Below are 10,065 nucleotides of genomic sequence, written 5' to 3'. Positions count from 1 at the left end.
ATGTTGATTCTTGCTTTTTCATGTCCCCGCCAAAGGTCCAATTGTCTTAAATTCGACATTGCAACGAAATCATATACATCAGGAGTTAAGTAGCTGGGAAGGTAATCCTTGGACTCCAGTTCCCTTGACATTATCCTGCCTCCATAAGCGACGTATTATAAGACTTAAAGGTAAATGTGCGTTGATTTCGGTTTAACAAGGGTATTGGTCGCTGGACGTAGTTGGTTACTCTTCTCACTGGGTCCCTTACTAGATGTAACTAGCCCACTCCTGTTATGGGGCCTCCTCTCGTTTACTCTGCCTTTTTTCTTCAAATTTTCTCATTCCCGTTTTCAGCTTGGTCCCTCCTGGTGCTTCAAGCATATACTGGAGGCGCTTTGTACATATCTATCCCTCCTGAGATAGAATATGTTGGGTTGTAATGTAATTATCAGAAAATGATTTTGTGTACATGTATATAATGTCTGTATATCTGTTTTTTAACATATCAAATTGCTCTCACAAATGTATACATCTTGATGCCTGGCTTTGACCCTAAGAGCAAAGATTGTCTGTGGACTTAAGCCCAAGGATCAATGTAAATAGCTCCATGTCTATCGTAGGAAGTTTTTAGTTTTTAACTTGTCTGTCGTTGTTTAGATTGTAAGATTGTAAGTTATTTGTTGAACACAAAATTGATTGTATGTATATGTTTTTTACCGACAGCCCTGAAGAAGTCCCGGCTCGGGACGAAACGCGTCGGCTGTTTTTGTTTCACTGCGAATTGAAAATTAAAGATTAAAAGAAGACTAACAATACTCCTTTATGTTATTTTTCTTTATTGTGCTCAAATACTTCTTGCACTTATTATCTTATTTGTTGTGGTGCACCTTTGCTGTTGTTTTTCCATTGTACCTTATCTTCTGCCTTGCAAACTGAGTTGCTTAAAAGTGTTTCACTCACTAAGGGCCCGATGTAGGTAAAACGCATTTACCGATTTTAAAATACCGAATCGTACCAAATCGGTATTTCAAAATCGGTAAATGATATGTAGATAAAAAAAATCGGAAATTTTCCGAATCGGTAGCAATCGGTATCGTGAGTCGATACGTACCGATTCGGCAAGTTCCGAATCGGTATAAACAGAATCTGCCACCACCGAATCGGAAAATACCGAATCGGTAATAGCAATACACCCCTTGGGCCAAAAGGCCAATAGGAATGCATTATAAATACCGAATTCGGTAAATGCCGATTTGTCGAGCAAGGAAACTGAAACTAAAGCCATCAGCCAATGAGGTGGAAGCACCCTCCCCCACAGGGTGTGGCAAGCCAGGCAGGTGCAACTCATCAGAACTTTCTGGAGAGGCAGCCTGAGCTGAGCAGCCACAGTGAGCAGCAGTATCCAGATCCCTGTAAAACATGGCAAGCAGCTCTGAGAGGCAGAAGGCAGAGCGCAAGCGGAAGAGCAAATTCAGCACCATGGAGCTGCAAGTGTTGGTGGAGGAGGTGGTGAGGGTACACAGCCAGCTGTATGGAAGGCTGTCCCTCACTGTTCCAGAGAGCACTAAGAGGAAGCTGTGGATTGAAATTGGGAAAAGAGTAAACGCTGTCGGTGTCACCCACAGGAGCCTGGACGACCTCAAAAAGAGGTTCTACGACATCCGCGGCGTCACTAAAAGGAAACTTGCCGAGCTGCACAAGCAGGCTGGACTAACTGGTGGAGGCAAGAACCGGGCGCCACCCCTCACTGAGCTGGAGGAACTTGTGGCGAATACCATTGAGCGCGCGAGTGTTGTGGGAATTGGGGACCTGGATAGCTCATCCCGAGCTACAGCTACAGGTAAGAAGCATGCGCAACTTGACACACCATACCAGACATCTCCCCTTTAGACCAAATGCACAGCCAAACCCCAGCCCAGTACTGCTAGCAACAGACATGATCAATGCATCATGCTAAATGCAGTCAGCAAAAGTACCCTAAAATGCCACTGCAGAAGCGTAATAAAAAGAACTGTAATACTGCATCAAAGTATTAGTAATGAGATGTGCAATGTTTTAATAGTAGTGAATGTAATACATTAGCAATCAGTTGACAAATGCCTCTTTATACCTAGGGGCACCATCAGGCGGGGGAGCAGCAGCTACTCAAGCACCAGCTCCAGCACCATCAGCCAGTGCGGTGGCAGTGCCAAGCACCAGTGTACATGTACAGGAGGAGGACAACAGCAGCGCCCTGGGCAATGAGGAAGACACTGGACATTCCCCACATTACCACACTCCCCCAGACTGTCTCTGTCTCAGACGCCCCCATTGCATTTCTCCCCGGAGAACTCACCACCACAGACCCACCCTGCACCGGCCACATCTCCTGCCAGGAGGAGAATTGTTGCACCATTAAACCTCATGGAGGGAGCAGCGGGTCAGGCTCCAGCACAAAACCCTGTAACACCTGTGTCACCCCAGCACACACAGCAGGGCAGCAGCAATCCCCGGAGGCCACGTGCATCCAGCAGTGCACATCCAGCACAGGAGGGCAGCGTGTTCCGAGGGCTGGAGGGCAGTATGGTCAGAATCCAGAGAATGCAGGCAAAATCAATCTTGGCCTGCCATCGCCAGTTGCGGCTGCACAACCTGCAGATGGGGGAGATGGCACAGGGATTCAAAACATTTGTTGATAGCAACAAGGACATTGCAACAGGTATAGGGAGAATGACCACTGCCATCACCCAGCTCTGCAATAAAATGGATGAACACGAGCACTGTCGCCGCAGGGATGCCCGCATGCTGAATAGGTCTATGAACCGCCTTGCTGCTGCAACCGCCCAGCTATGCCAACGTGGGGCAAACATGGAGGGCAGCCTCACCCAGAACATGGCAGAGGTGACTAGGGGCATGGCCCGCATTACCAACGCAATGGAGACATTACTGATATCCAACACAGTTGTTAATCCCGCCCTGGGCCTGGGCGAGGCTGGGGACAGCAGCAGCCGCAGCAGCCCGGCCAGCGCAGTGTTTGAGCCGCGCCGGAGCAGCAGGCGCTCAGCTGAGGCTGCTGGTCATACAGAAGGGGGTGAGCCACATCCTAGTGGGGCTGCTAAGCGCAGCAAGAAATAAGACTGCCAGGGCGGGTGAGGCCACCCGGACAATTGACATTTGACCACATCTTGTTTACTTTTTTTTTTGTTGCACATCAGTGCAGTAACGTTGTTGCAACATTATTAAATTTCTTTTTTGAAAACATACATTGACCTGTCTGTGCATCTGTACTCACTCAGAAATAGTTGGCTGTTATCTCCTCACGCCTGTATCTGCCGTCACTTGGTGCACTCCAGCAGGTAGTGGTAGTGGCACAGCATTGTCATCGTCAGGGTCCTCGTAGTCGGACAGATCAACCTCAGTGCCTTTCCTGACTGCAAGGTTGTGCAACATTGCACAGACAGCAATTATTTTGCAGCAGGTGATGGGGGTATATTGTCTAGCACCTCCGCTCTTGTGCAGGCATCTGAACCTGCTCTTCCAGATGCCAAAGGTCCTTTCCACTACATTCCTCGTGCTTTTGTGGGCACGGTTATACCTCCTTTGGCTGGGTGTTGAGGGGTTCAGGTAGGGGGTGAGAATGAACGAGCGGAGGGCATATGCACTGTCGCCTAGAAGGAAAAGGGGTGACATTACTCACATGCATACATGTACTTCATACTGCTATTTACGTTATGGGGGTCTGACACTGTGTCTTACCTAGGAGGTATCCTTCACCAAATTCCCCTGCCATCAGCCGTGCATAAATTCCGCTATTCTGGAAGATATAGGAGTCGTGGGTACTCCCCGGAAACTTCGCCACCAGGTCAGTGATGACACCCTTGGCATTGCAAATCACCTGGACATTTATGGTGTGCCGTGACTTCCGATTGCGGTATACGTATTCCGTGTCAGCAGGGGGGCAAATCGGAATGTGTGTGCCGTCTATGCAGCCAATGATGTGGGGGAATCCTGCCATCTGGTAGAAGTCAGCTTTAGTCTGTACCAGTTCTGCATGGGTTGCAGGGAAGGAAATGTACTGGTCCATCCTCTGGATCATGGCGTCAAGGAACTTGTGGAAGAACCTTGACAGGCTGCTCTGGGTCACCCCTCCTGCCACAGCAACTACACTTTGATAGCTGCCAGACGCCAGCAGGTGTAGGCAGCATAGCACCTGCACATGCACAGGGATTGCGTGTGCCCTTGGGGTGGGGTGCTGCAACAGGGGTTTGAGGTCCCTAATGAGGTCTCTGATGGTCTCTGGGTCCAGCCTGTACCTCTGTAGGATCTCTGCATCAGTGAGCATGGACAGGGTGATCCTCTGTCTGTACACCTGCTCCTCTCTCTGCCATTCCCTCTCTCCTTCCTGCTGTAGCCGTAGCCGTCTTGCTATGACATAGAAAGCTGCCATGTTGCAAGTAGAACTGCATTTTGGGTCCTTTTTTATAGGTTGCACCTGGTTACCACCTGATTCCAATCCATGGTAATTACCGAATCTGAAATACCGAATTTGAAGCAAATTCGGTATTTCAGTGCTTACCTACATCTCAATCTTCAGCTTTTCACAACGAATCGGATTATCACCGATTCGGTAATTATACCGAATCGGTACGTTCACGATTCTGTAAAATCTCCGATTCGGTCGAATACCGATTCGGAAAAAATAAGGATTCTGAAAAATCTCCGATTCGGTATTCTACCGATTCGGAGATTTTTCTGATTCCTTATTTTTTCCGATTCGGGATTTTACCGACTCGGTGACTTTCCGATTCGGTAATTTCACCGATTTTGTCGGATTTCGGCCTCCTACATCCCGATGGCTCAATTCCGATCGGTAACAGCCGAAAATACCGATTTTCGGCCGTTACCGACCGACCTACATCGGGCCATTAGTCTTTAACATGTAATAGTGGCTGAGGCACTTCCTCTATGATACGCTTGTTCGACTAGGACTGCGTATTTGGATGGCTAATCCTAATTAGTAACAAGTATTTGCAATGCAATAGGTCTCGCCTTTGCGAGAGTTTGAGCTATTGGCATTGTAAATGACAATGTCTTTTATTCATGGGTTGTTTTTTAAAACATAAATAAAAGGCATTGTCATTTACAATGCCAATAGCTTTCGCAAATGCGAGACCTATTGCATTGCAAATGCTTGTTTACCTTAATGTGTCAAATTCTTATTCAATGTCAGATCCTGCTTGACAGGTCTGCTGGGGTTTTTTCATATGTACTTGGTGCGCACTTCAAAGAGACCTCCCCATTCACAGGCAAATGTTATCTGAAATTTGGGCAGGGCCCTTCATTTGTCCCCCCCAGACAGACAGGCCCCAATCACAAGGAGTCTCCTTTTGACATGAAAGTGTCAAAGCCTGTTTGACAGGTCTTCGGGGTTTACATATAACACTTCAGGCGCACTGCAAAGGAGGGAAACATGATACCAAAACGATTCATGTGTATTCACTGCTGGGTAGCTGAAAGGACAAACTTCTGTCTCTGAGGTTGGTGTGGGTACAGGACGTGCCTCAAATTGGATTTTAGTGTTAGACCTGGGAGAAAACTTGGATAACCATATTACACTCCCCCAGACACCCCCAGCCCTCAGAGCCCAAGTTTAGGGTGGCCGAGACTTTTGCCATCTTGAAAATACCCAGAGTGGGTATGGTTAGCCTCAGGAACATATACCCTATTGGTTAGGGCAATCCCAGGGGCATTCCTTAGGTCATGCCAGAAATAAATCCGGGACCTACTAAACTTCAGAACACTTTCTGGATCTGTAAAAGAACAGAAGAGGAAGACTGGATTATCTGGACTGCTGTCTGTGACCAGATGAGGGCCCTGAAGACAGGATTGTGCTCGCTCTTGTACCCAGGACAAAGAAGTGGAGTCCAGGGGTCATAAAACTTACATCCTGTTAAACCTGCAAGGTTACAAGCTACAAGAGGATCTTTTCCTAACAGTTCAGCTGGCAAGTTGCAACTGGTCTTGAACTGGACTTTCCTGTTAGCCTTTGCTTGCCACCCTGTGAGTCTTTAAATGCTTCCCATGAAGTCCTGGCGGGCTTTAGAAGTGTACCTACAGTGCATTGGTCAGTGTCAAATTGCACCTAGATTATGTGGTACCATGGCCATTGACTATCACTAGTACTTTGTGCTTTATGACGGTATTTCTATTTAATCTTTATTCATTCATATATCCAATTCTCTTTATTGGAACGTTATCATTTTGAAGTCATTTTAAAAAAATGATTTATTTATTTTATTGTTTAGAGGAACATTGCACATTGTACAGTACAACAAGGTTGAGGATAAAAGTCGCACTGCAAGGACAAATCTAATCACATAAAATATCACATAGCATATCAGTACAATCACATTTCCAGCACATATCTCCACAAAATGTGGGTCTCTGAGCTGATGACAGCGCTCAACAGCAGGTTCAAGGGGCTATAGTTTAGTCTGGGCCTCGGCTCGGCCCTCAGTGGGCATAGGTGAAGTTGCTAAGGGGTCACCATCCCCGGAGCCACCCACTACTTGGTATGGTGCTGCACCTCGCTACTCTGCCAGATAGGCAACCAGCAGGGCCAAATATCCTTTGGTCTTGATCGCACCGATATTAGTTCCCAATAAGTCTGGAGGAGTACTTGGCAATAAGCTGTATCACGCAGCTATTGATTAAGCTGAGGCACGGGGCATCTGCCTCATTGACTAGCGACCCTACCCTTGCCCAGCAGAAGCAGGATTGCGGTCAGCTTGCGGACATCTGAGGGGATATCTTTCACATAGCCTACTAGGTCTGGGCGGTAAATTCCGCTCCCGAAATTTGCGGAATTTGGGTAATTTCGTGTTCCGCTGAGAGTGCAAAATTACCCGAAATTCTGCGTTCCACGACTTCGTGAAACATTTTTGCTTGTTCGCGTTCTCAAAGTGCGTGTTCACGAGATATTTCCCCCGAGCACGCAAACAACGATTGCGAACAGGAAAAAAGCATCGCGAACAAGCAATTCCGCGTGTTCTCGGAGATTTTTACCATTTCGCGAAGATTTGCGTCATGCAATGACGCAAATTCCACCCACCCCTATAGCCTACAAAACTACTAGCGGTGACCGCCAGGGCACAGGACCTGTAATCAACGCAGTAGAATCCAACACCCCCACCCAAAAGCATGCGACTGCCAGGTACTCCCAAACTAGGTGTAAGAAAGTAGTGGTGGGCATAGCACACCGCAAACAGCGGGCATCATTCGTTAGTCCCATCCTATGCCAGTGGCAAGTGTGCAATATACTCTATGCAAGTATTTAATTGATCATTCGCAGTCTATAGTTTGGGTAGAGGGCCCTGGACTGGGAGAAGCAAGGACGCCAATGGTCCTAACTAATAGGAGCTTCCATGTCGGCAGACCAAGCGGATTTTACAGTGGGAACATTATTCAGGGCTCTGTCCTGCAACGTGGCATCAAGTTGAGTGATGAGTTCATATGGGGATGGGTTAGCGAGCAGCAGTTCCAAGGCTTGGATTGTCGGGGAAGGAATTGTGCATAGCTCGGATGGCTTTGTGAAGCTGATGATATGTAAGTACATCTAGAGGCATAAGGTCTGGGTCATCAACTATAGTCGGAATAAGAAGTGGCCTTTTGGTTAGACATCCCCAAAGGTACGGAGTTGTAATTGTCCAAAGTGTACCAGCATCCGTAAGGCCATGGATCAGGGAGTGCCCAGCCAGCGATCTGGTCAGGGTATACATGCATTCTAACCCTGCGTGCAGTCTCAGTCTGTCCCACCCCATATTGCACAGGCTGCCGTGTCAGTCTCAGTCTGGAGGGCACTTCAGTGGGGTGGTACAGGACAGCACCAAGGGAGCTATTCAATCATGTTCAGTGACCAAGTTAGGTTGGTACTGTGTGGGATGCAGTAGGTGGGCAAACCACGCTTGTACACAGTAAAGGTCCATATCTGGAGCACATAGACCATCCTTCTCGAACAGGAGGGCCAACACTTCCCAGGCTACTGGAGCTATTTACCTGCTCAAGTTAAAGTTAGCAGGTTGGACTATAGACGTTTGCAAAAGTGGGGCGTAAGCGCGTGGATGCTGAATAAGTACAAAAAGTTTGGGAGCATTGCCGTTTTAGCAATAGAAACTCTTCCTGCAAGGGATAGCGGTAGCCTTGTTCACTCTGGCACACGATCCTCCAACCACATCAGTAGTCTACCATACTTTGCCCTCCAAAGTTCGTCCACGTCCCTGCTGAGCCAGATTCCTAGGTATCACAGAGGTGCCCTTGCCCACTGCAGGGAGAACTCAGAGTCAAATGGTTGCGTGGCTGGGGTATGCAGAAACATAACAGATTTGGACCAGTTGATTGTGATTCCGGCATGTCCACGAAAGTGAATAATTCCCCGAATGATAAGAGCAATATTGGTTTTGGGGTCACTTACATACATAGCAACATTGCCCGCATACATAGAGACCAGTATTCTTCTAGGGTAAGTGCAAGCTGTCGATGAGACTGGTGCTGCCATAATCTGGCGGCAAAGGGCTCCATTGCACAGGCAAATAGTATGGGTGCCAGATGTCATCCCTGCAGGCTGCTCCTTGATATTGTGAAAGGAAGAGTGATTCAGCCATAACACCCAGATAGGCCATGGTTGAGTGTAAAGCAATTTAATGAGGCGTAGGAAGTTGCTACTTAGTTCAGTGTGGGCCAGATGATGGAAGCCATTCCAAAGAGCCAAATACCTTGGTTGCTTCAAGTAGTACTGCTGTAGTGATAAATTGGGCATCAGCTGAGCGGAGAAGTGCAAATAACATTCACAAGTTTTGTGCAGTTGTTCGGGCAGGAACAAAACCAGATTGGACTGGGCGAACAATGTGGGGAAGTAGTGGAAGAAGGCGGGGGGCAATCAGTTTGGCCAAGATTTTACTATCTATCTCAATCATGCACAGTGGTCTATAGGAGTCACAGTAGTGGGGGGACTTGTCCGGCTTCAGTACAGTAACAATAAGTGTCTCCTGAAGGGAGGGTGGAAGTATTCCACGCCCCAAGGACTCTCCATACATGATCAAAAGGTGGGGGGGGGGGGCAAGTAATGGAGCATATTATTTATAAAAGGCTACTGTTAAGACATCCAGACTTTGTGCCTTGTCTCCAGGCATGCTTTGGATGACCTGCACAATTTATGTAGTTGTGAAAGGGACATCTAGAAACTGACAGTGCAATCATCAAGCCAGAGTAATTGACTGGTATTAAAATAGGAAGTCAGGGCGGTAGGGTCATGTGACAGCAAGGAGGTGTATAGGACAGTGTAGAACATGGCCATGATGCGGCAGATATCGTCGGGACCTATATGGGCTGTCTGTGGGTCATCTACCAGCTCCATGATTTGGTCACTAGCCCAGGGTTTGTGAAGTAGCCTAGCAAGTGTTTTACCCCCCCCGTTCCCTTCCCCAATGCACTAAGCAACTGCCTCCTTACCAAGATAATGTGTCTCCCTGAGCCCCGCCTCCTCATACTCCAATAATTTACTCTTGAGGGACGCTAGGGTGTTAATGTCTTTAGTGTCGTAGAATTGAATTTCTAGTGCTCGTATCGGTTTCCAGTTGTGTAAGGTCCCTATGCAATTCACGGAGCACTTAATGATACAATCCCCACGGATCAACACCTTAAAGGCCTCCCACAACGTGTAGGGAGAATCACCAGAGCAAGCATAATGTTCAAAATAGTCAAGTATGGCCTTTCTGATCTTGTCCCTAAAGATGAGAGCACCATCAGATGCCATACCTAAGTGAAGAAGATCGGGTGGTCTACATTTGGACCATATATCAAGGATAGTATAACAGAGTGCCCTCACAGTGTCCCTGCCAGAATGGTAAACCTACCCTGTGTATTGCACAGGACCTGGCGCATTTACCAAGGCAACACCTTCCCAATGAGTTCAGCTACCCCCACATGCACAATTTGAATAATAAATAGATGTGAGTATCTGCGATCCATCCTGTGTGAAGTTCGGAGCGGCTAGCATCCATCAAGTGTAGCTCCTGTAGCAGGCATGTGTCAGGCATATGTCTGTAT

Source organism: Lissotriton helveticus, chromosome 7 (assembly GCF_964261635.1).
Source record: "Lissotriton helveticus chromosome 7, aLisHel1.1, whole genome shotgun sequence".
In the NCBI taxonomy this organism is placed as follows: domain Eukaryota; kingdom Metazoa; phylum Chordata; class Amphibia; order Caudata; family Salamandridae; genus Lissotriton; species Lissotriton helveticus.
Note: the sequence above shows the minus strand (reverse complement) of the source record.